Genomic DNA, 26848 nt, shown 5'->3' on the forward strand with positions numbered 1-26848 from the left:
GTTTGAGTCCCTTTTACTTTGCTAATTAAGCACTTAATGCTTGAAGTCTCACACCGCTTCAGCAATAGCCCACAATTTTGAGATGCTGAGGTTTCATTTCCATGAAATTAAAAATATTTTATAATTTCCCCTTTGAGTTCCTCTTGGACCCGTGAGTCATTTAGAAGTAGGCTAATAGGGCTGGAAAAATAGCTGAGTAGGTGGAGTGCTTATTAGGATGCATGAAGCCCTAGGTTTGATGACTAGCACTAAAGAATGCAGGTGATACAGCACATGCCTGTAATTCTAACACTCAGTAAATAGAGGCAGGACCGGAAGTTCAAGTAGAGGCAGGAGGACCGGAAGTTCAAGATCATCTTTGGCAAGGTCAAGGCAGGCAAGTTCTAAACTATATGAGACCTTATTTTCTACATAGTTAAGGATTTTTCAGATTATTTTTCTGTTACTAATTTACCACTGGTTAACCCAAATACTTCTGGTAGACACTCACATAGTTTCCATCTTTTGGCATTGGTGAATACTCCTGCTGTGAACATTTGTGTAAAATGTTTGAGATCAGTTTTCAATACTTTTCAATGTGTACCAAACATAAGAGCAGTTGTGTCATATGGCAATTCCACTCTTACCTTTGTGATGAAATACCAACCTTAAACACAATGACAAATATTTCATATTTCTATTAGCAATACATAAGGCTCAAAGTTCTTCTTTATGTTCCTGACAAAGCTTATTTTCTTTTGTCTTCTGTCATCACACATTAAAAGGAGTAACTGAAATATTTGTTATTCTAGCTATCCTCACCAGTGGGAAGTAGAATCTCACTGGGACTGTTTTAGTTTGCAAATACCTGCCTGATAATTGGGGGAGACAGCATAAATATCCAGGAACCTTAGTGTCTTTACATTCTTGGCAGATGTACAGTGGAAAACAGAAGAAAAAGCAGGCAAAAAAATCAATCTGGATATAAAGATACTGATGGCATTTCCTCCTCTTTGCATCAAAACAAAGGCTCTGTGTCTTGTTTTCCTTTAGGCACAGGATGTGCAATGAGCTATAGCATGTATATCATTAGTGTGTGCTATAGCACCTAAATGTTTTTGTTTTTTGTTTTTTGTTTTTTTTTTGCTTGTGTGTTTTGTTTTTCTTTTCTATACAGCAAACCAATAAAAGAGAACAAAAGCTAGACCTGACTCCAAGAAAAACACGTTTCTTTAGTGATAAGCTTCTTTTCATTTTTGTAACTGGCATTTTTAGATGGGTGTGTTGTGATAGCCAAGTACCAGAATTGTTATTCTTCAAAAAGAACAAACCAGAATGATAATGGGATTTCTTTTCCCCTTTATTTGGTTGCTAATACTTGGACATTACTCCAGAATTAAAGTACTACTGGGGTTGGGAATGAAAAGACTGTCGAATTGCAAGAACCTCTGCACATCTGCAATATTTCACCATTTACAAAGACAGAGGATGGGTTGGAAAGATGGCTTAGTGATTACAAGAGATGGCTGTTTTTTCCAGAGTACCTGGGTTAGATTCCCAACACCCACATAGTGATTTACGATCATCTGTAAGGAGACCAAATGCTCTCCTCCCGCCCTCACAGGCATCAGCATGCACATAGTGTACAAGCATACATGCAGAGAAAGTACCTATACATATAAAATAATGAAAGAAAACATTTGAAAACAGAGAATGAATTTCCCTTTCAAACAGAAATGAAGTGGTATCTGCATTTATTGTGCTCCTCCATCACTCATATGTTTAGAGATATTCTGACTAATTAGTTTCAACATTTACTGCTAATTACAGTTGGCACAATGAATCAAAAGATGAAAATGTGTCCTTAACATCCACATTAATCATCTGGGTCACAACTGCTGCAGGTCCTGACCTTTTCCAGTACTCCTTACCTGAGAGCTAGGCACTAAGTGAAGTCACTTCTAAAAGAACTAAGAAACGACAACAAAATAGCATCAAACCCAACCCAACCCTCAAAAGCTGTCCAGAGAAACATCCAATGTCAGGGTCATTTTACCGTTGTTATCAGAGGTGAACTGCTCCCACACAGCGTGACTGCCATCTTACCGCACAGGACTTACTGTTCTGCTTTGTCTGGCTGGGCATGCAAGCATGGGAGCAGACTTTCTACATGAGACAGTCACTTCTTGGTAACTGACTGCAAAGTATTTCTGATGCAATATCCCAACAGCAAAGAATTTCAAAAACTTAAGAGTAGATATGCCCATGGATATGGCTGTTTTGTTTCCAACAAAAGCCTGGAAAATACATCTGACAACTAAACAATGATAGAGTCACATTCTTCCAAAACACAACAGGACTTAAGACATCAGTGGCTCGCTAGGTGGAAAGAACAAAGCTGTAACTCAAGAGCTCATCTCCACTACTGACTTAGAGAATATCACTGGCTTTTTGTTCTATTTGTATATAAAATAAAAATAACATTTCTTTTATGATATTTAAAGCACAAGGTGGATGCAAAACATTAAAAAATTCTGTAATAGTATAAGGCATGTACAACTAGCCACAGGCCTGTTACTCAACATTATTGACATTTTGGTGATTATCTTACTCAACTGTCCACAGTTAAGATAATAACCTATAGTTATACATACTGAGTATGTATAAGTTATTGAGGAAATAAAAGAATCTCAAGTTATTGATAAATTAGATGCTGCAGAAAAACCAACTCTACACCTTCAAGAGAGTTTTACTGATTTGCAACAACAAGCTGTTAATAGCAATACTGTCTCCATAGGCGCAACTAGGTATGAAAGAAAGAGCTCCAGTAGGTTCTGTTTACATCTTTATAAAGCAGGATAAAGTCCAAATAGAGTGAACGTGCGGCTAAGAGTTCAGGGTATAGGGTCAGGCAGACCTAGCCCTACCTTTAACTAGTCATTTGATGGTGGTCAATTCAATTAACTTATTTGAGAATAAGTTTCTCATAAAAGTAAAATGGAACTTTTCAATAATTCCCAAGTCAAGTAGGGTCATGAGAGTTAAGGATAATGCACATGTCACAGAATCAACACTTAGATTTCTCTCACATTCTAAGTTGACAATGTTTTGGTACTTGGAAGTGAGGCCTTTGACAGGTAATTAGGTCAGGAGGGAAGTGTCTGATTAATGGATTTGTGCCTTCAGAAGTGGGAGAGACAATTTTCTGTTGTTTATAAGTCATCTAGAGACAGGCATTTTGTTTTAAAACAACCCAAATAGACCAAAGCAGAATGTGCCGGTTTGAATAAGATGTGCTCAAAGTGCAGAGAGTGAAAGACTTTGGAACACTACTAAATGAGATGGGGTCTTCATCAATACCTTCTCTCAGGGCTAAGAAGCTATGCAGAAGAGGAGGCGGAAAGATGGTAAGAGCCAGAGGGGATGGATGACTCCAAGGAAACAATGTCTTCCAGATACAACAGGACCGATGCACATATGAACTCACAGACTGGCAGCAGGAACAAGGTCTGCACAGGTTCAAGCCAGATAGGGTCCCAGTGCTGAAATGGAGAAATGGACACAGGCTCTCACCCTAACCAAGAAACTATCTCCAACTGACATTCACTTGGAAAGGAAAAATTAGCTCGCTCCAATGGAGTCTCACTGCGTATATCAGCCACACTTAAGAGCAGGCTCCATTCCCGGAAGCGATAGCCGACACAAAACAAACCCTGGTATTTCTGTAGATGTTTTTTCTCACATTGGCTTGTTCAGGCATTTGTTTTGTTTTGTTTTTTGTTTTACTGGCATTTTGCTTGTATATTATGGTTTCCAATTTTGTACTGTTATGGATTTTGGGTTTTTTTTTTGTGTGTATTTCTTTTTACTATAATTATTCTGGTTTATTTGTTTGCATCTTTGTTTTCTTTCTTATTTTATTTTATTTTATTTTATTTTATTTTATTTTATTTTATTTTATTTGAGACAGGGTTTCTCTGTGTAGCTTTGTGCCTTTCCTGGATCTCGCTCTGTAGACCAGGCTGGCCTCGAACTCACCAAGATCCACCTGCCTCTGCCTCCTGAGTGCTGGGATTAAAGGTGTGCGCCACCAACGCCCGGCCTGAGAACATTTTTTACAATTAAAAAAAATGTCTCCCATAGTCTCAGGCACTTGCATATTTGGTTCCTATTGGTAGCACTCCTTGGGGAAGGAAGGCTTAGGAGGTGTGGCCTTGTTGGAGGAAGTATGTGATTGGAGGCCAGCTTTGAGAATTTAAGTACTGCCATTTCAAGGCTGTTCTCAATGATTACTACTATTTGTGGTTCAAGATGTGAGCCCTCAGCTTCCTCTTCCTGCTGCCAGGCCTTCACTCTGCCGTCATGTACTCTAACTCTCTGGAACCATAAGCTCAAATCAACTCTTTTTTTTTTCTGAGTTACCTTGGACAATGGTGTTTTATCATGGCAATAGAAAAGCAACTAATGTACAGCAAATTAAAAGCTAATGTCAATGCTTGACATATGGTAAGCATTCAATAACACTAGTTACTGTTATTTTAAGTTGTTTTGACTGAGCAAATTAAACATAGGCTTCCTTTTATATGGATGGTTTTCCTAATAAGAAGTATTGCAACGGATGCTTTCAAGGACTATTAAACTTTGCAAGTGTAAGGTTCTAGACAGATAAAACTTTGCAGTGTACTCTTTTTCTAACTATCCACAAGGATCACAGCTTACAGCTAACCAAATGAACTTAAAACTGGATGCTTGACTTAACTTAAGCATTAAAATTAAGCCTGACTTAACCTTAACCTTAATATTACCTTGTCAGAATGTCAACCTTTACATTTTATCTTCTCTAAAGGGACCATGACAGTTTATTCAACTGAAAATCTAAATTTCTAGTTATGTAAGGTAGAATTCCAAATCTTTTCAGTTTGTAGACTTGAAACATTTGTCTTAGATGGGCCAAAAACATACTATATAAATGTAGATGGTCTATGTATCTCTTGGACATGGTACATAACTTCAGAACTGGGGTAAGTGGAACAAATAACATAATTCTTTCACTTTACTTTGTAGAGAAGTAAAGTTTTAAACTGTTCCCCTGTTAATATTTTAACCATGATAGCAAATCTAGGAGTTTAAAATGTGCCAATTAATGATTAGAAAAGTACAATTGATACTGTGAATTTTAATGAGCCTACTCAAAGTTACTGAGAAACATTAAGAAATGGATGTAAATAGCATTAGGAATTCTATAAAATATGGTAAACATATCACAATAAAATATGACAATGTTGTATGGTTTTCATTTGGTAATAAAAATGATTAAAGATTATAGAAATAGATATACTAAAATATAATAAACTTACTTTATTAACAAAGCAAATCTGATTGCTTTTCATGTATTACACCTGAATGAATGAACACTGAACACTCTGGTTTCTGTTGTGTTTGAAAGGTTGCTCTCTAGAACTTCAGGTGTTTTTTTTAATAATAGTTGAAGACTAGAAAGAATTAACTGGACATTTACAAAGGGATAAATGTGACTAAATCGCTATGAAAGACAAGATCATAGAAAAGCTCTAACAACAAGTAGAACTAGAGAATTTCAAATGGTTACCACTCAAAATCAAATGACAACTAGTGAATAAAAGTTACAGTTAGGGGCTAGAGAGTTGGCTCAGCTGTTAAAGCATTTGCTATGTAAGCATGAAGACCTACATTCAAATTCAGAGTGCCCACATAAACACTGTGGAGGCATGGCAGCCCTCCTGTAATCCCAGGGTTTGGGAGACAAACACAAGGCAAACTGGCTAGTTAAGCATTGCTGAACTGGCAAGACCTGGGTTCAACTCCTGCCTGTGGAGGTTAATTTTAATTATCAATTAAATACAATCTAGAGCCGGGCGTTGGTGGCGCACGCCTTTAATCCCAGCACTCGGGAGGCAGAGCCAGGCGGATCTCTGTGAGTTCGAGGCCAGCCTGGGCTACCAAGTGAGCTCCAGGAAAGGCGCAAAGCTACACAGAGAAACCCTGTCTCGAAAAACCAAAAAAAAAAAAAAAAAAAAAAAAAAATACAATCTAGAATCTAGACACAATCTAGAATCTCCCAGGAACACAGTTTCGGGAACTGTGCAGATCATGCTAGCCTGTGGGCACATTTTTGTACATTAATTGAAATAGAAGACCTACCCACTATAGGGTGGCATTATTCCCTAGGCAGGGAGATCTTGAACTGTGTGGAGTGGAGAATGTGAGCTGAGTATAAGAATGCCTGTGTTTCTTTTCTTTCTGCTCTTGATTGTGGATGTGATTGGCTATTTCAAGTTCCTGCAATGACAAACTCTAATGTGAAATTGAGAGCTTAAAATAAACCTTTTCTCCCCTAGGTTGCTTTTGCCAGAGTATTTTAATACAGCAACAGAAAAGAAACCCACATACTGTTCAATAAGTAAGGTGAAGAGTCCTGAGCTAGATCCTGATGTTGACTGTGGGAACACGTATGCAAACACACACTTGTATGCACAGACCACATACAAAGGTATGGCTCGGACAGCATTAGAAGTTGCAAATGTATGAATCTTTTTAAACATGCATTCCAACAATTTTGGCCTAAGATCAAGAGTTAAGGAACTGACTATCCCAGTCTTTCCAAACGCGTTTCCAGCCATGCTTGCCATCAGTTTTCTAAATATCAAAAGACAGAAACTTCACAGTCAATTCAAATTTCATTTTTTCTATTTTGGATGCTCTATTTTTTTTGTTCTTTTTTTTTTTTTTTTTTTTTTTTAGGTAGAAAGGGTCAAAAAAGAAAATAAATATGACATTAAAACTTCAAATATGAAAGAACAGACCTGATGATATCCAGTAAAGTAAAGAAACTAAAATAAAACTCAGAAGGTAATTGTGTCTGAAAAGAACTACCAAATCTTTAGGGCATTGGGCTTATTTGCTGGAAAGGAAAAACATGTTTGAATGACAGACAGTATAGATCATATTCCTTTCAAATGAACTTATGATTCCTGTCAAGAAGCTGGAGTAAAGAACCCAGTAATTCTTTTGAACAAACATTAAGGACCAAAGAAGCCTGACAAAATTAAGTTGTGAGATAAGCAGTTTCCTATCCGGGCGGTGGTGATACAGTATGTCTGTAATCCTAGCACTCAAGATGCAGAGACAGGTGGATCTCTATGAATTCGAGGCCAGCCTGGTCTACAAAGAGAGTTCCAGGACAGCCAGGGCTACACTGGGAAACCCTATCTCAAAAATACCAAAACCAAAACAAAACAAAACAAAACAAAAAAAAAAAAAAAAAAAAAAAAAACAACAAAAAACCAACAACAACAGTTTCATCCACAGTTTGGCAGTAGTATGGCCAATCTTCAAACTGAAAAAGGAGTCCTTTCCAGTACTTTACAACGTTTGTGGAACAACATGAAAGGAGAACTCTGGTTACCATTTAACCCTGAAGCACTTCGCTCATTCTGGTGACCAAGGTACTTTAGCAGCGAGTGTTACATTTCTTTAAAATTCCCAAGTGATTCAAATCTTCTTATGATGAATGTCCTTTCTTCCTTGCCTCTCATTCCTGTATTCTATAGATACCAATGTTTACTGCAAGAGAAAAAAAATAAAACATGTAAGCCAAGGGCCAAGTAATTTAAAAGACAGGGAATTTGTTTCTTTGTCTTTGGATATTCTGTATTTACCCTCACTAAGCACAGTTATGAGTCACCTAATTAACGTAACAAGTAACTTTCTTATTTAGGTGGAGACAAACAACCTCACACACTTGAGAACTCCCCTGTCCTATTACAAACCAAATATCTTAAAGAACCTAAAAAATACGGATGTTAAAGATTTTATAAAACTTTATTTGATCGTCCTGAGACTCATTTTACAACAAACATATTGGTATTTATTGACTGAGAAATATTTGCTCCAGCTATCTCCAAATGCAAGTATTTAATTAGCCAGTTAGCAATTTGAAATTCAAGCATAAAATATATTTAAAAACAGGCTGAAGATAGTTATACAATTTTTAGCTACTTCTGACTCTTGGGAATCTAATGTAAGAGTTCCAAACTTGCAATATAGTTTTTGCACAACGTCAATAAAAGAAAAATGACTGGAAGAGAAACTGAAAGATTATTACTCTAAAATGATTCCTGGGGCTTGAGAGATGGCTCAGCTATTAAAGGCTAGGCTTACATAGTATAAAATTAAATCCTCCAATACATTTTAAAATTTAAAAAGCACTTTAAAAAGGAGAAGTTTTGGAAAGTACTCTATCAAATGTTATCTAAACTGAACATAGCTATAGTATTCTTAGTTTTTCATAGTCTTTATAATATTAATGTGACACAATATTGAGCACTATGTTGGGATTACAAAAATATGTAAGTCTTGAAGAACAGTGACAAAATTATTCAGTTTTCTTTCCACTGTAAGTCCTCAGAAAAGAAAAATGGAAAATGTACTTTATGCTATTTTACTTTTAAAATTGAGTATGAAAAAGTACACGGTGACAGAAAAATAATTCCCAAGGATAGGTTTTGGCCATTCTTACAGTACCTGCCAATAAGTTTCCCAAATTATTTTTGCTGAGTATTTTATTCTTGGACTTGCAGATGACCTATTATAATATAGTCAAGGAACACTCACCTGAAAACATAAAATGGAAAGTGCTAAAAATTTCGAATAATTCAGTCTTCTCATTTTAAATGTCTGATTTGTAGATATGATATAGTTAGGCTCTTTAATCTTTATGCACTCTGAAACTGACTCTTAATGGAGAGTTTAGTCCACTTATATTTAATATTGAAATGCTTGGTTTCAAAACTACCATTTAAATATTTCCTATTTCTTCTGTTTCTGTTCCTTTTTTGTTTTGTTTCTTTCACTGCCTTAATCTTAGTATTTTTCAGTGTCTTAATTTAATGGCATAAAGATTACAACATGCATTCTCAAATTATCACAATTTATTTAAAGTTAAACGAGCAAATCAGAATCTTGAAATATCAACCATATACCGTAATTCTTCCTTTGTATATTGCAACCACATATTAAACTCTATGTGCATTATAAAACCACAATCTAACAAAGCAACAAAAAGAGAGATCTTTTATATTTCATCTCTTTCACAGACCCGTTTTTATCTAATACCGTTGTCTCTCAGTTTAAAAATTCTTAGCATTTTAATAGTGTACATTATTAATAGTATACAATGGACTACCTAATTTTTCATTTGTCTGAATTTGTATTTGTTTTATCTTTATTTCCAAAGGAAACATTCATTGAAAACAAATTTTTGAGGTAAGACCTTTTTAAAGCTGGATATGGTAGTTCCACTATTTAAGACACTGAGGTACAAAGATTTCAAGTTCAAGGCTTCAATTTGAGACCAGCCTTGGCAATATAAGGAGACCCTGTGTCAAAATAAAGGGCTGCAAAACACAGCTGAGCAGAGGTCAGAGAACATTTTCATGGGACTGGTTCCCCTCCTTCCACCTTTACCAGAGAGTCTGGATGTGGAGGTCACAGAAGAACGTGCACGAGTCTGTTCTTTGTTCTATTCCAAGGGTCCCAGGGATTAAACTCAAGTCTTCAGGGTTGGCAGCAAACACCTTTAACCACTGAGCCATTTCACGGGCCCCCTTTAAGCTTTTTAGCCATACTGACAATAGCTGATTTCTAAGTTATTGTTGACTTCATCTAGATTTTTCTTTTTTCTCTTATATGATAATTTATTTTTGTGTCATCACATGCATGGCAACTTTTAATATACATGGAACAATATGGATAATATGTTGTAGTCACCATAGATTTTATCTTTCTTTGAATGATGCTCATTTTTCTTCAAAAATGCAGTAAATAACAGCTGACACCTTCAGCTTCTGGAAACCTACGTTTTATTTTATTAGGGAGGATATTTTTAAGTATTTCCCTTAATCCTGGGATAAATCCTGAAAGCCTTGGACATAGTACTTCTAAAGAAGAACACTCTGAGCTTGAATTGGAAAAGTCTGTTGTATTTTAAAAACAAACAAAAAATAATTCTATCTTGGAAGGTCTCAAATTCCATATCTGATCAGAAATACCTGTTCAAGAGCTTCCACTAAAAACATTATTTTCCAGCACTTGGGAGGCAGAGGCAGGTGGATCTCTGCGAGTTCGAGGCCAGCCTGGGCTACAGAGTGAGTTCAAGGAAAAGTGCAAAGCTAAACAGAGAAACCGTCTCGAACAACCAAAAAACAACAACATAAAACCAACCAAACAAAACAAAACAAAAAAAACTTTATTATAAAAAAATTTATTATGTAATTGTACATATACAATAACGTCTTTATAGAAAATATACTCTAACGGAGTGTATTTCTCAACCATCCTAATGTGGCAACCCTTTAATACAGTTAAATATGTGGTGACCCCCAACCATAAAATTTTGTTGCTACTTAATAACTACAATTTTGCTACTATTATAAATTGTAAATATTTTCAGAGATAAGTTTGTCAAGGGAGTCTGACCCAAGGGTTGAGAACCACTGCTCTAAAGTATTCATAGTTAATGGGCCAAAAGTTAGTAAGCTATTCTTAAATGATTCAGGAAATAAATTATTTTTGTAACTTGTTTGTGAAAATATATTATAAAACAGAGAAAATATAAATAAACTCTAGCAGTTCTAAAATAACTAAAGAATAAACATTTCTGTGGACAGTTATTTTCACTGCACTGTTTGAAGATTTATAATGCATGTTAGCATATTAGATATCAGCACAAATTTTACTTATTCATTTTTCAACTAACCACATATAAATAAATTACATATTTAGGACCCGCTATGGTTAAAGTCAGTGTTTTAAGTAAAGACAAGAACTTTCTTCTCATAGTTAGATTCTGAAGAAGAAAAGGAGGAGGAGGAAGAAGAAGAGGAAGATGACAGCAAGTTTCAGATGGTAATAAATGCTCTGAAAAAATAAAATTGGGTGTCAAGTATAAATTATAAGATGGAGGTGCATTATTTATTTGTTTAAAGTTTTTATGATATGGCTTTATTATGCAATTCCAGGCTATCTTAGAATTCACTATGCAGACCAAGCTGGCCTTGAACTAACAACTATCTTTTTGCCTCTGTCTCTGTCTCTGCCTCTGCTTCTCAAGTGCTGGGATTATAAGCATGAACCAACACAGCCTGCTAGAGATGCAATCTTTGGATAGTGCATTAAAAACAGCCTTCCAAGCTGGGCGGTGGTGGCGCACGCCTTTAATCCCAGCACTCGGGAGGCAGAGGCAGGCGGATCTTTGTGAGTTCGAGGCCAGCCTGGTCTCCAAAGCAAGTTCCAGGAAAGGCGCAAAGCTATACAGAGAAACCCTGCACCAAAAAAAAAAAAAAAAAAAAAAAAAAAAAACAGCCTTCCAAGTAACTGATGCCCAAGTTGGAACTGAAGAAAAAGAGCCAAACCGAAGTGGAAACCATCTAATAAGAATTTTGTATGGAGGACATACATGTTAAAAAGTAGTAATGAATTATGCTTTCAAAAGTATGGCTTGAAAAAACTTTATGGACATAACACCAAACAAAATAAGTCTATAAATATTAATTCTGTTTGAGACATATTGTAAACCAGGTGGTGGTAGTGTATGCCTTTAATGCCAGCACCCGAGAAGCACAGGTAGGCAGATCTCTGAGTTCAAAGCCAAATTGGTCTACAAAATTAGTTCAGGATAGCCAAGGGTTTACAATATATTTCCTATTCTATCTAACAGGCCAACAGAGTTTTGTGGAAGACATTCCAGAAGAGCAGGCAATGATGAAAGGAAGCTTTGGTCCAGGATTGAAAATCAAGAGTAGAAAATCCAGAATCTTGTAAGTGCAATTAACATGAAGTTAAAAATCATATGAAAAAGAACTTTTTGTTCATTAAATCCAGGTCAACTTCACCATAAAATAATTGTGATGGCTAGCAGTGATTGTCATGTCAACTCAACAGGTCTAGAATCACCCAGGAGAAAAATGTGTAAGAAAATTTCTAGATTAGGTTGAGGTGGGAAGACCTACTCAAAACATCCATGTCCTCATTCTAAGGAATGGGGTCCTGGACTGAAAGCGAACTGAGCACCAGGATTCACCTCTCTTCTTGACAGAAGATGCAATGTAACCAGATGTCAAATGCTCTCCTTCATGCCTTCCCTGCCACAGCAGATTATACCCTCAAAAATGAGCCAAAATAAGCCCTGACTTCCTCAAGCAGTATTTACTAGGTATTTTGCCGGTACAATAATAAAAGTAACTAACATGATAATTAAATTTAGAACATGTATATGTGCTAATTTCAGAACTGTATTAATAGGCACACTAAAACACAACACGAAGAAAGGAATCTAGCTGTGCATGATTAAAGAGAGACAAGATGCAAGCTGGTAGAGAGATGAGCTAGATATTAGTGCCAGTTCTCTAGCTTGCTGAGGATCTCCGGTGCGATTTTATGTTTGGTGAGTGAGAGAGTGAGTGAGTGAGAGAGAGAGTGAGAGAGTGAGAGAGTGAGAGAGAGAGTGAGAGAGTGAGAGAGTGAGAGAGAGAGTGAGAGAGAGAGAGAGAGAGAGAGAGAGAGAGAGAGAGAGAGAGAGAGAATGACTGACTGACTCACTATGCTGCTCAGGTTGATATCGAAGTCCTCAGCTCACCTGAATAGCTGGGTATACAGGCACATGCCATAATGCCCAGCTTCTGATATAACCTTTGGCACTATATTCTCTCTCAAAAGTCGTACAGGTCCAAACATGTTTTACTTTACTATTCAACTTAATAATAGGGAATAATTTCAAGTAAAAATGTCACAACTAAAATACAATGCATCAATCTACTGGGGATCCAGCATCTTACTGGAAACTTTAATCAGACAGGGCAGGCGTTGTCAAAGCCATGGACTATGAGCCAAAGCCAACTTGCCACCTGTTTATTTATAGTCTGCAAGCTGAAAATAGTTTTTATATTTTAAAACAATTGGAAAAAGCAAAAAGAGTATTTTGAGCATCAAAATTATATGAGATTTGAATTTCATTGTCTATAAATAAGGTTTCCTAAGAACACAGCCAGCTCCTTTGTTTACATATCATCTATGGTTGCTTTTGAACTATATAAGGAAAGGGGTGAGTAGTTATGACAGCATAGTAAGTTAACTGCCTTTATAATTAATGTTTGCCCATTCCCGACATAATCTAAGTTCAATATCTCTACCCTCTAACATCACAAGAAATGTATTTTCAAATACTAATGGCCTTCATTGGTTCTTTCTGTGGGTTTTTGCTTTAATTTTTCTTTTCTTTCTTTCTTTCTTTTTTTGTACTTTGGATAGAGTAAGAGAGTGAGGGACAGAGAGAGAGAGAACATGAAGTTAGGAGGGTGGGGAGGTAGAGAAAATGTGGGAGGAGTGTGTGGGGGGAACACGATCAAAATATATTGTATGAAAAAACTTTAAATAAATACAACTCTAGATCAAGTAGTTTATTTTAGTCCTTACCCCTGTCACTTTATTCCTTTACATTTTTATGAAAATATTAAATAATATTTTTATATTTATAGAATTTTTATATTTACAGTTATTATCCAATAATATGAAGTCAGTTTTATATTCTCAAGAAAACTTTTTCCTTAATTTATAAAATTTGTTAGGTATGAAACATTTTTTCTGTCCAGTTCTGATTTAAAGTTGTAATGAGTTCTTTGAGCTAAAATGTAAATAATATTTTCCACAGTAGACACAACACAAGATTATTCATAGCAATAGTGAGGAAAACGTAGTTTCTTGAGAGCTTTGGAATTTTGCAAAGGTGTTAAAACTCATTCTAGAATGATTTAACTTCTGCTTTAGACCATGAGAGAGTAAGCATGTCCGGAACAACCCTCCCACTGCACACGACCCCCACATAGAACAGAACATAGGAAAAGACCATTTAAGACACAGGTGTGGGGACCACGAACGCAGAGAAAAAGGAAACAGATGGTTCTCGGGCAGGAGGCAATTTCCACTAACTACACAGTGAGGAAGAACCCAACAGAGCCTCACAATCCTGCTGACTTAGCAGAACAGGTGAGCAGGCCAAGGTGGCTGGAATTCTGTAGCAGAGTTTCAGAGTTCATGAAATCGGAACCAGGTTCCCTGTGTGTCAGCTACACAAACACCTGTACAAAAGAAGGGTAGCATTTCCTGAAACGATGAGAATCCAAGGAAATATAAAAAATTTTCAACTGATTTTCAAAGCTGACACTGGGCAGAAAATCAACAAATTCTCTCTATTGTGAGGGGGAAAAACTTATTGAATACACAAGGCAACCAGGAGGACCCCAAGTGGGCCACATCACAGAAACAGGGGGAAAGCAGCCTTAGAAAAAAAAGACCACTCTGCACACGCGTGGAAGTCATCTAAGACTAGAGAGTCTAGAAAGGAACAAAGTCGTCTGCAATTAGCAAATGGTCTTTTAGGGAAAGTCCAATGTTCTTTAAAGAAACAAAATTTAAAACTTCATAATATAAAATTCACAGCTATTTTTCATTTAATGAAACTACTGAATATTCTAAGAGGCAGTAAAATTGTGATTCAAACCAGAAAAAAATCAATCTGCAGAGACTGAGACATATAGAATTAGCAAGCAACAACATATAAAGTAATATTTTACTTATGTTCTTTATATATTCCAGGATATAAATGAAAACAGGAATACGATGAGTTTAAGTAAAATTGGATTTTCAAAACAGAACTTCTAAAGATAAAATTTTAAGATTTAATATGAAATTGCATGAAATGGAAAAGTAGTAGTGTGAAGAAAAAAGACATTAGTGAACTTACAAACAGAACAACAGAATTTACCCAAAAGGAAGTTCAGAGAGAAAGAAGGGAAAGATTATTTTTTAAGGGCAGGATAGAGAGACGGCTTTAGGGAGTGGAGGCACTTGCCACTAAGCTTGATGACCCGAGTTTGATGGCTAGGACTCACATGGTAGAGGACTCCATAGAATCACTTCAGAAAGTGGTCTTCTGACCTCCATAAGTATACCACAGCGCGCGCGCGCGCGCGCGCGCGCACACACACACACACACAAACACCAAAATTCAAAAGCAAAACGAAAACTGACACAGTGGAAAAAAACATTCTTGTGAAAACCACACCTTCTGAGAAGTGGTATGATAACATTTAACTGAACATTCTCAGAAAGGGACATATTGTGGTCATTGACCAAGAGCTACAATAAGTAAACAGAACAAAGAATAAACCAGTGGGATCCCAAATGAACCAAGAGAAGAGATGAAATGGAATCTAAAAGTACAACTATTTTGAAAGAAAGATGAACAGACAACAAACTAGTGAAGTGGCAGATTCAATACAAATCATATTAATAATATGTTAAATATAAATTATCTTCCATTTGTTCACTTTTACCAGGATAGGACTAAATGCAAGGCCTTGTACATGTTAGACAAGTGCTCTACCACAGACACACATTATTCAATGTAAAAGCTAAATATTCAATTTAAAAGGCATATGAATGGGTCGTGGTGATACATGAAAAAGGTATAGTTAGTAGAATCTTGAGTTTGAGGCTTGCCTGGGCTACATTGTAAGAGTATTTCTCAAAACAAAACAACAACAAAATCCCCAAATAAATAAATAAGACATATAAAAAGACCCAAATTTATATTACATCCCACCCCGCAACACACACACAAAATAAGGCAACAGGTTAAAATTAGAAAGGTAAAAACCCTTCAATCTTAAATTGGGAGAACCTCATTTAGGTCAAACAACAATTATTGTCAGAGATAGAAGAGTGTTTTATAGTTTACAAGTTAATTTATCTTAAAGATGGAATAACCCTAAGTATGCACGTCTATAACACCAGAGGTACAAAATGAATGAGGCAAAAACTGTCAGAAATCATGGACAGACGAGTAAGAACACCACATTCCTCTAGGAACTAAAATACAAGTGCTCCAAGTCACAGGGAGGGAGAGCTGGACAGAGCTGAGCATCACCGAACACTTTGATCCTCAGCAGTCATAGTATCTTTACCTATAGTAGGTAAAATAAGTCAAGTTGGATAGGCTACATAGTGTATGAATTCAACTATGTAATCTGGAAAGATCTAACTATGAAACAGGAAAAAAAAACCAAAACAGTAGAAGAGAACAGAGGGATGACTAAACAGGACACTGAAGATTTTTCAGGTCATGAAAGTCCTCTATTTGACATTATAATAAAGTACCTATTATAATGTCATTATACGTTTGTCTAAGCCCATGGACTCTATGACAGTAAGAATGAATCCTAACAGACCTAGGGATTTGGACTCCCTGATCTTTTTACAGTCTTTCATTGTTCTTGTAGATCTGCATAAAAATCACTATTCAGAATACCAAATCTTGAATCAAAATGCTCTGGTTGTGTATAAAAACAAGCAAAGCTGGCAAGATAATTTATAAAATTTTCAATGCAAATTTATTCATATTCAAGGAAAACAAACTGCATTAATAACCCTTGGAGGTTCTGTTTGTTTGTTTATGTTTGGGATCTGGAGCTAGATTTTTCATTTAAAAAAAGGCCCAAGAGCAAATGATTATCTATTTCAATAACTCTCAATTGCATACAGCAGAATAATCTCTAAGTATCTATGAAAATAATCTAATTTCACATTGAGAAATAAAAAAACAAATGTGACATAGATGATGCCCAAATATTGAATTAGTATCTTCAATATTTATAGTTATTTGATATTCTTTTTCTCTGCTAAATTCAAGTAACAGAGCAACTAGTTATAAAATGAGCTACAAAATATAGGTCAATAGATCCTACAATTCTTGTTTATTGCCTATCTTTCCATTTCTGAAAACAGGACTCAACCCATTTAATTCTTGCAAACATAATAATAAGATATAAATGATGTCATGAGTAATATGAATGGTTTAACTGTTAATTATATCTGAAAGAGGAAAACCAACCAAGGTTTTTCTATAACTTCCATTGTCATATCCTTGCCCAGCTCCAAAGACAGACCTGACGGGTGGAAAGGGGACTGGGTTCTCTGCTGGAGAAACTGCAGCAGCCTGGATGCTCAGCATGTTTTTATAAATAGTTAAGCAATGGAGGTGGGGTTACTGTATACAGATAAACAAGGAAGCGGGACCATTTATTTATTTAATTTTAATTTATTTACTTACTTACTTACTTACTTACTTATTTATTCATTTTTCAAGATAGGGTTTCTCGTTGTAGCCCTGGCTGTCCTGGAACTCACTCTGAAGATCAGGCTGGCCCCAAACTCAAAGAGATCTGCCTACCTCTGCCTCTTTCTGTTGGAATTAAAGACATATGCCATCACCTCCAGGCTGAAGGAGCAGGCTATTATATCCAGCTGAACAAGGAGACAGGTTTAAGTAATTTCAGTAGCAGTCTCTGTGGGGAAGCAGTCTTCAGGCTGTAAATAACCGGAGGGAGAAAGCTATGGTGGACATTTTCTATACACCCAATCAACAATTGCACATGTTCCAGAGGAAGGCTTTGCCATCCCTCTGAGCCTTGCCTCCAGGGGGAGGGGGGCTTTGCCATTCTCCCATGGGTCTGAGGCTAGAGTCTGTAACATGGTTGTGCCCATATTAATAACACACGCTCACTTGGGACGTCACTGACTCAGTTTCCTCTGCTCTGCACACTCTAGTATCATGTTAAGCTTTATAAAATCCTGTTCAGAAAGTAAGCTATAAATCAAATAAACTGTTTTGCTGCTTTGGTGTTAGATTAAACATACTAAAACATGCATACAGATAGAAACAAACATCCTATTATTCCTTCACTGCCACCCTCAGATTTACTGAATATGAATGACATAAAAAAGAACCAAAAGTGTGGGGTGCTGTGGATGTCTTTCTGTACACTGGGAATATGTATTGCTCGGATTGGTTGATAAATAAAATGCTGATTGGCCAGTAGCCAGGCAGAAAATATAGGTGGGGCAAGCAGAGAGGAGAATTCTGGGAAGAAGAAGGCTGAATCAGGAGATGCCAGCCCACCATCTAGGGAGCAGCATGTAATGGCACACAGGTGAAGCCATGGAACATGTGGCAACATATAGATTAACAGAAATGGGCTGAGTTTAAATGTAAGAGCTAGTCAGTGGTAGGCCTGAGCTAATGGCCGAGCAGTTTTAATTAATATAAGCCTCTGTGTTTATTTGGGTTCGAGCAGCTGTGGGACTGGCAGGTGAGAGAGATTTGTCTTGACTAAGAGCTGGACAGGACCAGGAAAACTTTCAGCTACAGTGGGGAAATGACTCAGTTGGTACAGCACTGCCAGTGCAAGGACCTGACTTTGCTCCCCAGAACCCACATAAAAATGTGGGGCATGGTGGCATGTGCTTATGATCCTAGTATTGGGAACGCATAGAAAGGAGTCTCCAGCCCAAAAACCCTGCCTCAAAGTAGGTGGATAGCATTCCTGAGGATGAAACCCAAGGTTGTCCTCTGGCTTCCACATACATGCACAAACATGTACACATGTACATGTGTACACACACACACACACACACACACACACACACACACACACAAACGTATATATACACATACATGCACACATTCGAAAATAAGGATTGAAGAGCTCCATATGTTCACTAAGAACTGTTATCACTTTTATAAAGATCCCTGTCACAAAAAGCAAATTACATAGACAAAAATAAATCTATTGTAATGCATAATCAATTTCCAGGTAAAGTACTTTATTTAATGCTAATTAGATTTATCAATGAAATAGAAAAAGGTATTTCAATATTTTTTATAAAAATAAATATTTTAAAAGTAAAGCCTTTATAAATTAAAACTATGTCATCTAAATCTAAAGGCTCCCAGAAGTGGTGGCACACATCTTTAATTCCAGCACTTGGGAGGCAGAGGCAGGTGGACCTGTGTGAGTTCAAGGCCAGCCTGGTCTACATAGCAAGTTTTATGCCAGCCAGGGTTACACAGTGAGATCCTATCTCAACACAATAACAAAATAATGATGATGATGATGATGATTTAATCAATTAAATTACTATAAATACATACCAAAAGATTTTATTTTATTTTATGTTATTTCTGCAACAGGGTTTCACTGTGTAATTCAACTTAGCCTGGAACTACCTATGTTATCTGGGTTGGCCTTGAACTCTTATGTTTTAACCTCCAAAGTGCCTGTATTACAGGCAAGGACCACCAAAGCTAGCTTTCAAAGAAATGTTTTAATCTGAATGAAGAGTTGTCTGAAGGCCTGGTTGGCATGCAGCTAACTCTAGATCAAGAACTCTTTAATCTAAAAGTCAAATGAAATTCACATATCACAGGAAGAAGTCCAGTCATTTTTAAAAACTTTAATCCCTCAGCTAATTATCACAACTATTTTATGACTACAAAGTCACAACTGGCTAATGAGAAACTTACAGTAGTTCTTTAAACTGTCATCCAGTAAAGGAAGACACAGACAGAATACAGCAGAAACAATGTAATAAGACTGTTGGGTGTTTGAAGCTTCCAGAAACTAGATCCTCAGTTATCTCAAAAATTAAAAATCAACTACCATGAAGAGGCCTTTTCATTTTCTACATTCAAGTACCATACAACAATAGTCTAAAAAATAAAGCAATTTTATACACACTTTCTTGTCAAATAGAAAGCTGAAAATTAAAAGGTAGCACTATTCAAGTCTGCATCAAATGCCATTTCTTGGATCTGTGATGGTGGCGAATGAGAGGAGGCAGGGCATGTGAAAAGAATATTAGTAGCTTGGCAAGACAATGTTTAAAAGGACTCTCAGGGAAAACAAAGTTCAGGAAGGACCCAGCACATTCTTCATCTCTAAGTCAGGTCTTAAGCTGTTTTCTGACTTTGTAACCAACTCTATCCTTCACTGCTTCCCTTACTGGATTAGGAGCAGCTGAGATCCACCTGTCACTACTTCTCTAGAATATATGTAGTTTAGCATCTTTGAAGACATCAGCGAAGACTAATAATATTTTGGGATGATCAAGCATTTATAGAGAAAGCACCATTATTTCACATAATCAATTCTTTCTAAAGTAAGGACAAACATGGGGCAAAAAAATGGAAATGAAAAATCAATCATGTATACATATTAGTTTTAAGAAAATTCCCTTTTCAATGAAACACAGTATTACTTACAGAAAGTTAACCAAAGTAAAGCAATTTACTATTCCCTACAGCAAGATTAATGGCATGCACACAGGTCATGTTCTAGGCAGCATCTCCATAACTAGAATAGGAATATAAGCAATACTTATCAAAGAGGCAATGAGAGAAGGAATTCTCTGTAAAAATTTGTTTTTCACATTTTTTAATTTTTGTATACTTTTGAGTTAAGTTCTCCTCAGCTCAAGTACAATTTATATGCATTTCATTATAAAGTACAGTCTTCTTAAATGATTTTGGTAAACATAGAGCAGCCCTGGTAATACACTATTGATAAGTACAAGGACACTAAAAGTCAATTATTCTTAATCATACAGAAAAAAAAAAAGAATATGATCAACTCAGAGACACTAGTCTTTACCCTTGTTATTTATAATCTGTCCCCATTACTTCTTTCAATGTAAGAAACATTTATGTTTGTTTAAAATTGTTTAATAGCCACCAAATTCTTTCTCACATAAGGGCTTCATAACAAGGATGTAATTTATCTTATTAAAGCAAGAAAGCATGTTAAACTTGAGACAGTTACTAAGTCACTCAGTCTAGGTCCAGCTATGAGAATCTAAGCCAATTCAGTTTGGTTATGGGTACAAAGACAGTGATAACATTTAACTCAGCAGAGCAGGAGGATGCTCACAAGAGGTTAACATATGCAAAATAACTTAGAAATTTTTAATGTGATATACAAATGTGAAGAGAAGATTCAACGAAATAATCTCTAAAAAAGGCTTCTCATCACTAAGAAATCTTTCATATTTACTTGGAAGCACTTAAAGCAAGTTAATTTTATAAGACTAAGAAAACAATTAACCTCATGTTACAAAAATGAATCAGGAAGCAAAGCAGGAGATGTGTACAGCACACAGTGAGTGGGAAAATCGGAACTGATAAGACTCAGCCTTGCCTCCTGTCTCAACGCCCTTCCCATCACCTGTAGCCATGTCTGTCATAGCTGCTATCCATGCTCACTATCAAAAGCTCTTCACAGAATCACGTAGTTTCAAAAATTATGGTTATAACTTGTTATGAGGAAGATCTTATTTAGATGATGTAAATATTATACTGGGCAGATGGTCCAATTACTAATAGTCAAATTAGAATGTTCACAAGTCATAAATACTAAAGGCCATAGACGCTCAGACTCAAGTAACTGCCCAGTTACTTGGCTCTTGTGATGTTAAATCTTAATCAAATAGGCATGATATAACCTGTCTAATCTTTCCAAGAAAGGGATCTAATTTTGCTTTTATTAAGAATTAACTATGTGATCATGGGAAATTTACTTTATTTCCTGTCTTAAAGTTAAGGGATAATATCATGTATGTCACTTGGCTAGAGTGACTTGAAGAGGCTAGCCCATGTTAAGACAGCATAACAGTCTGGCACACATTAAGTCCTTGCAAATGTTAGCTTGCCTTTCTAGCTCTCTAAACTTTCAGAGAATAGGGGGTGCTTTTCTCTTCTTTTAACTCAAAGCTTCCTTAAATGAAATGTCCTATCTCTTTATCTAGATCCTGGTCCTCACCTTTAGTAATCAGTAGCTGAACAGCAAACTTAAATAAACTGAAAAGCACTGTGACACAAGAGAAGGCAAACGTGGTTCATTGTCAACAGATCTCAGTCTGAATCCCATTGTGACTAAGAGCTTTTGACTTGAAGCAATTTGCCAGACCTTACAAAACTCTCATCATAAAATGGAGACCTTATCTGGCTTTTTATCATCCTGTCTTTCCTATTCACAGGTCTCTTGCAAACACTGTGAAAAGGGCATGTCTTCTTTATCTTTGTCCTTTCCACGTTACTATGGAAAGACTCAAAATAGAAGATTTAATGCTAGGATAAAGCAGAAAACTGATTTAAAAAAAGTGATTGAAGACTGAAAGAAAAATGCTACACTGTGGAAAGAAAAAAAAAAACAACCTATTAACTGGATCAAACTCCTTCCTTCCATCTCTCGTTCAAGCCAACAGACCTCAGATATTCTTTTCCTATAGGAAGGTGAACTGAGGAACATATGTAAGTGAAAGATGGCTGAATTACTCTTTAAAACTGAACATTCTTTAATTTACTATAGGCAGAATCCAACGTTTGCTTTTTCTACTTGAGAAACTTTGCCTCCTCTTTGGTTGGTTTTGGTTTTTCTTGGAGATAAGGATCATACTCAGTCCACACTGTGCAAACACTTGACTGTGGACTCAGTTTTGTCTTGTTTATCCGTTTGTTTATTTTTGAAACAGGCTCCTACTGTGTAGCTCTGGCTAGCCTGGAACTTGCCTTGTAAAGCAGGCTGGCCTCAAACTTAAAGACATGCTTGTCTCTACTTCCTGAATGCCGAGATTAAAGGTGAGAGGCACCATACCTGGCTAGACCTGTTTTTTAAGCCAAGAGGTATTTTAGTTGGTTAATAAAACAAATAAAACAATATAGGCTAGGTAAGTAAGAGGTAATCATTTTCTCTATTATAAATAAAAAAAATCATTCTTTACTTTACAAAACACATTCAAAGAATAGTATGCCTTTGCTAAAGATGACTTAAGTACCCAGAGCTACATGTAATCAACCACAGATTTTACCAAAAATCTAAGGCTAAACTTTTTAACTTCCAGGGAAACGGGTGAATGTTAAATTTTTGGAACTAGGATAGATCAGGGATGGGCAGGACAGGGTGGACAACAACTATGAACCACGTGTCCTAAGATGCACAAAAAAATCAAGTTTCACATTTAATTTTATTTGAGTCATAAAACCATAGTCATGTATGCTGTGTATCTCTAAAACCTTTTAGTAGATTCCAGGTAAGCTTATAGAATTTAAGTTTTAAAATTCTGGAGACCTTAGCAATTTGGGAACCATGTAATACAAACTACTAATCAAATAATGAAGAAACTAGCTAAGAAAGGTTAAAAAGAACTAAGAAAAGCCTTGCATCTTTCAAGACAGAAATATCCCATGCCCATGCTATTCATCTTCTTATCTGCAGGGTCTACAAATACAAAATGGAAAAAAGAAAAAGAAAACTACTTACAGGATTATTTTAAGAATAAAATAAGATAATGGGAATTAAGTATTTAACAGTATCTAGTTCATACTAAGTGCTCAAGAAATTATATGAACTGGAAAATAGTTCTTACCAAACTTAGGAAACAAAAATTTAATAATAAAGACATATTTTAGGTGAAATAAATGTTGGCACATTTAAACATACTCAGTATCTAGTACTAAGCATTAACATACTATTCAAAATGTTATCAAAAATATACTGACCAGTAACCTACAACATCTACCCGTCTCATCCCAAACATACTATACAGCTGTGAAAATCAATAGTTTAAAATGAATTTTTTATTATGTCAAGCACTAGCATACGTTAAAGCCTTCAATGCCAGCCAACTCAGCTCACGCCTGTATCTTCAGTTTCATTTCTCATCTCCTACTTCATCATACTTCTACCACAATGAATCATATGTCAGTCCCACATACCTATCCTCAAACTGTTCTCTTTGCCAATATATCACATATCCCTTCAGTTAGTGGAAAACTCTTGGTTTTCAAACTTCAGGTTCAGGATTTCCTCTCCTCTGCAAACTCTTGATCATAGCATATTTCTCTATTTGTTAACCTCGCACATCACTGCAACAAGTACTCAAGAGACACTCAATGAATGGAATGAAAAACAAGGCAAACTAACGCCAAAGCAGCGAAGAATTTACACACATGAAGCCAGTGAGAAAGGAAACTACGATTTCTAAAAGTTTCATAGGAGAAAAATTCTTGGTCTCAGGAATCTACTCAGTTAATTTTTCAGATTGTTAAAGACAGGAAATAAATATTTGAGTACAAAAAAAATCCCAAAAGTAGATGAATACATCATGAAGATGTATGGTAAAGTCTGGAGGGATGGTGCAGAGCAAAAGTGAACATAAGTACAGCTATCCTTATAGAGAGGCTTAGTCAGTGGCAAAAAAATAAAAATATCGTAAGCTTAATTGTCAGTTTATTGGGGACTTTAACTACAAATAATTTGCATTCTGAATGCAGTATAAGTGAAGCATATGGATCTTTAATATACTACCCAGAGTATAGAACAACAGACCATGAAAGATAAAGATTAAGGCCATTTACCAAAAAATGAGAAGAAACAAATGCTTTCACAGAAAATATACTGCTTGCAATGAAAACAGATATATACTATTCACCATAACCTAAAGTCAAACAAATAAATCAGCTACTTCAAGTTGAAGCATCTCTAAGTATAGAACTCTCTATATTTATTTTAAACGTTGCTTAATAAGGTGCCCAGATCAAATCTCCTATACCGAGAAGAAAAGTGTTTAGAAAACATATGCTGGGCATCATAGTTTGGTTTCTAATGCTGCCATAAAATAAATAAAATAAAATAAAAATTACCAAAAGCAGCTTAAGGAGAAAAGGGTTTATTTCATCTTACAGCTTGTAGTCCATCATCCAGGGAAGTCAGAGTAGGAACTCAAGGCAGGGGCCTAGAGGCAGAAGCTGATACAGAAGCCATGGGGAAATGCTGAGGAATGCTGCCTACTGGCTTGCTCATCATGGTTTGCTCATCCTGAATTCTTATAGCACCTAGGACCAGCAGCCTGGGGGTGGAGTGGGGGTGATATCACCCACAGTGGGCTGTGCCCTCCCCACATCAATCACTAGTTAAGAAAATACCTTACAGGCGTGCCTGTAGCCTGATCTTATTTTCTCAATTGAGAATTGGTCATTTTCTCAATAGACAGTTTCTTTCCCCAAATGACTCTAGATTGTGTGAAGATGATATAAAACTAGCCAGCACACTGGGCCAGAGGGATAACTCAGCAGGTAAAGATGCATGCCAAGCCTGAAAGAGTCAGAACCAAGGTTCTCACACGGTAGAAGGAGAACCGGTTTCCGCCAAGATGTCCATTGACCTACACATATGTCTCTGACCCCACCCCACCATGAATGTAATAAACACAATTTCAAAGAAACACACATGCTAATAACGACAGGTTCACTTTGGATCCTGTAGGATCAGGTGGGTTTTGTCTTCTCGCTTTTGATACTGAAGATGCCAATTCTCTTTCAGCTTTGCAGAAAGTTAAAAAAAAACAAAAGATATAAAACTGAATGTAACTTTCAGTATAACAGGATATGTCAGAAAGTATGGGTAATTCTCACTTTGCATTTTAAAACACCCCTACTGATATGAGCCAAAATCAATGAATGAGAGGTTAAAAATCCTTTTGAGCTATTGCATTCAAGCATATTGATAGATTATGAATGCTTTCATCCTAGTTCTAGATTATGAAATTTCCTTGCACATAAACACCATTATAAAATAAATTTCAGTAAGGGAATGGGGAATAATAATATTTCAAGCTTTCTAAAGAAATGCCAAGCAGAAAAGAAACTGGTAGCCCACCAATGTGACACTGATGACATGTTATGCTCAAGTACACTGTGGATGATCATTCAGATGCTGCCAGTCATGTCATCTACATTCTTCAGTATTCTGTTTATGAAGCCTCTCCTGACTCAGAGCATATGGAATCATTCACATGAGGTGAAGCCATAAATTATTAGGAATGAGTAACACATTTTTTCAGGTCATAATCTTGAGTATAAACTAGGACTAATGTCAGTAATATACAAATGTCAGGATGATTTTATTTAAAAAGTACATTTTATGTATCTATACAGCTACCTCTTGTTATTGTGGTAGTAATAACAAACCAAGGCGCCTGTGAAATGGGAGGAGAGGATTAGGTTCCTATGAGCTGCTGATCTTATGTGTATATCTGTTTAAAGATGTCTTAGTCAATCCATGATGCTGATTCATGAAAGCCAAACCCACAGCCAGAGCCTACCTCATGACTGAGCAAAGGTTACTCAATACATGTGTTTCCTCCATGAGATGTATCATAGTTTTCTTCAGTAAGTAGTACTGCATAATACTCCAGCACACCCCTTGGGGCCATTTTAAACAGCAAAATCACTAATGTCAAGCACACACACACAAAAATGTGAATACATGACATTAAGTAGACTGCAAAAAGAATAATTGTTTACTGAGTAAGAACTAAAACAGAAGGCAGAATGCCATCTTGTTTGACCTCAGCTAGGAATTCACCACTAAGGATGATTCAAATTTTCTGTCTTTCTAAACACATGTATATGAATACCTCCAAAAACACTGGAAGTACAGATTTGAGGATGATTGGTACATTTTAATAAATAAGTGAATTTGAAAACACAGGGTCTGAGTGAGAATTGGATATGCAGGCATATGTGGCATGTGTGAGCATGTCCATGTCTTCATATTGGCACACTGAGTAACTACCTGAATGCCCCAACAATATATCAAACCTAACCTAATCCATCATTTACCCTTATGCCAGGTATGTTTTCTGCCACATTTATTCCTCAGTAACACCATCATTTACTCACTCAAGCTATATGTGGGTCATTCCCTTCTCCATATCCTAGTTGGGTACTAAATCATGGATTCTTCCTGTAAAAAAATCTCCTACAGTTATCTGATGTGCTAAAATTATCACCAAGGACTTCATTGTCATTTGAACCATTACTATAATTCTGGCTTCATGCTTTCTCTAATACTCTAAAATTACAGGCTGTAATATTGTTAGT

The 26848-nt window shown here is 36.2% G+C and overlaps 1 protein-coding gene across 2 annotated transcripts in view; it reads right to left on the reverse strand.

The window, feature by feature from the left end:
• Positions 1-26848, reverse strand: part of Peak1 (pseudopodium enriched atypical kinase 1) — a 225918-nt gene that overhangs the window by 109606 nt on the left and 89464 nt on the right. For both annotated transcript variants that reach the window (XM_006971552.4, XM_016004414.3), the window contains one exon: positions 7424-7581. The gene's annotated coding sequence lies outside the window, so the exon portion shown is untranslated. The remainder of the gene's footprint in view (positions 1-7423; positions 7582-26848) is intronic.

The sequence above is a fragment of the Peromyscus maniculatus genome, chromosome 7 (assembly GCF_049852395.1).
Source record: "Peromyscus maniculatus bairdii isolate BWxNUB_F1_BW_parent chromosome 7, HU_Pman_BW_mat_3.1, whole genome shotgun sequence".
Lineage (NCBI taxonomy): Eukaryota > Metazoa > Chordata > Mammalia > Rodentia > Cricetidae > Peromyscus > Peromyscus maniculatus.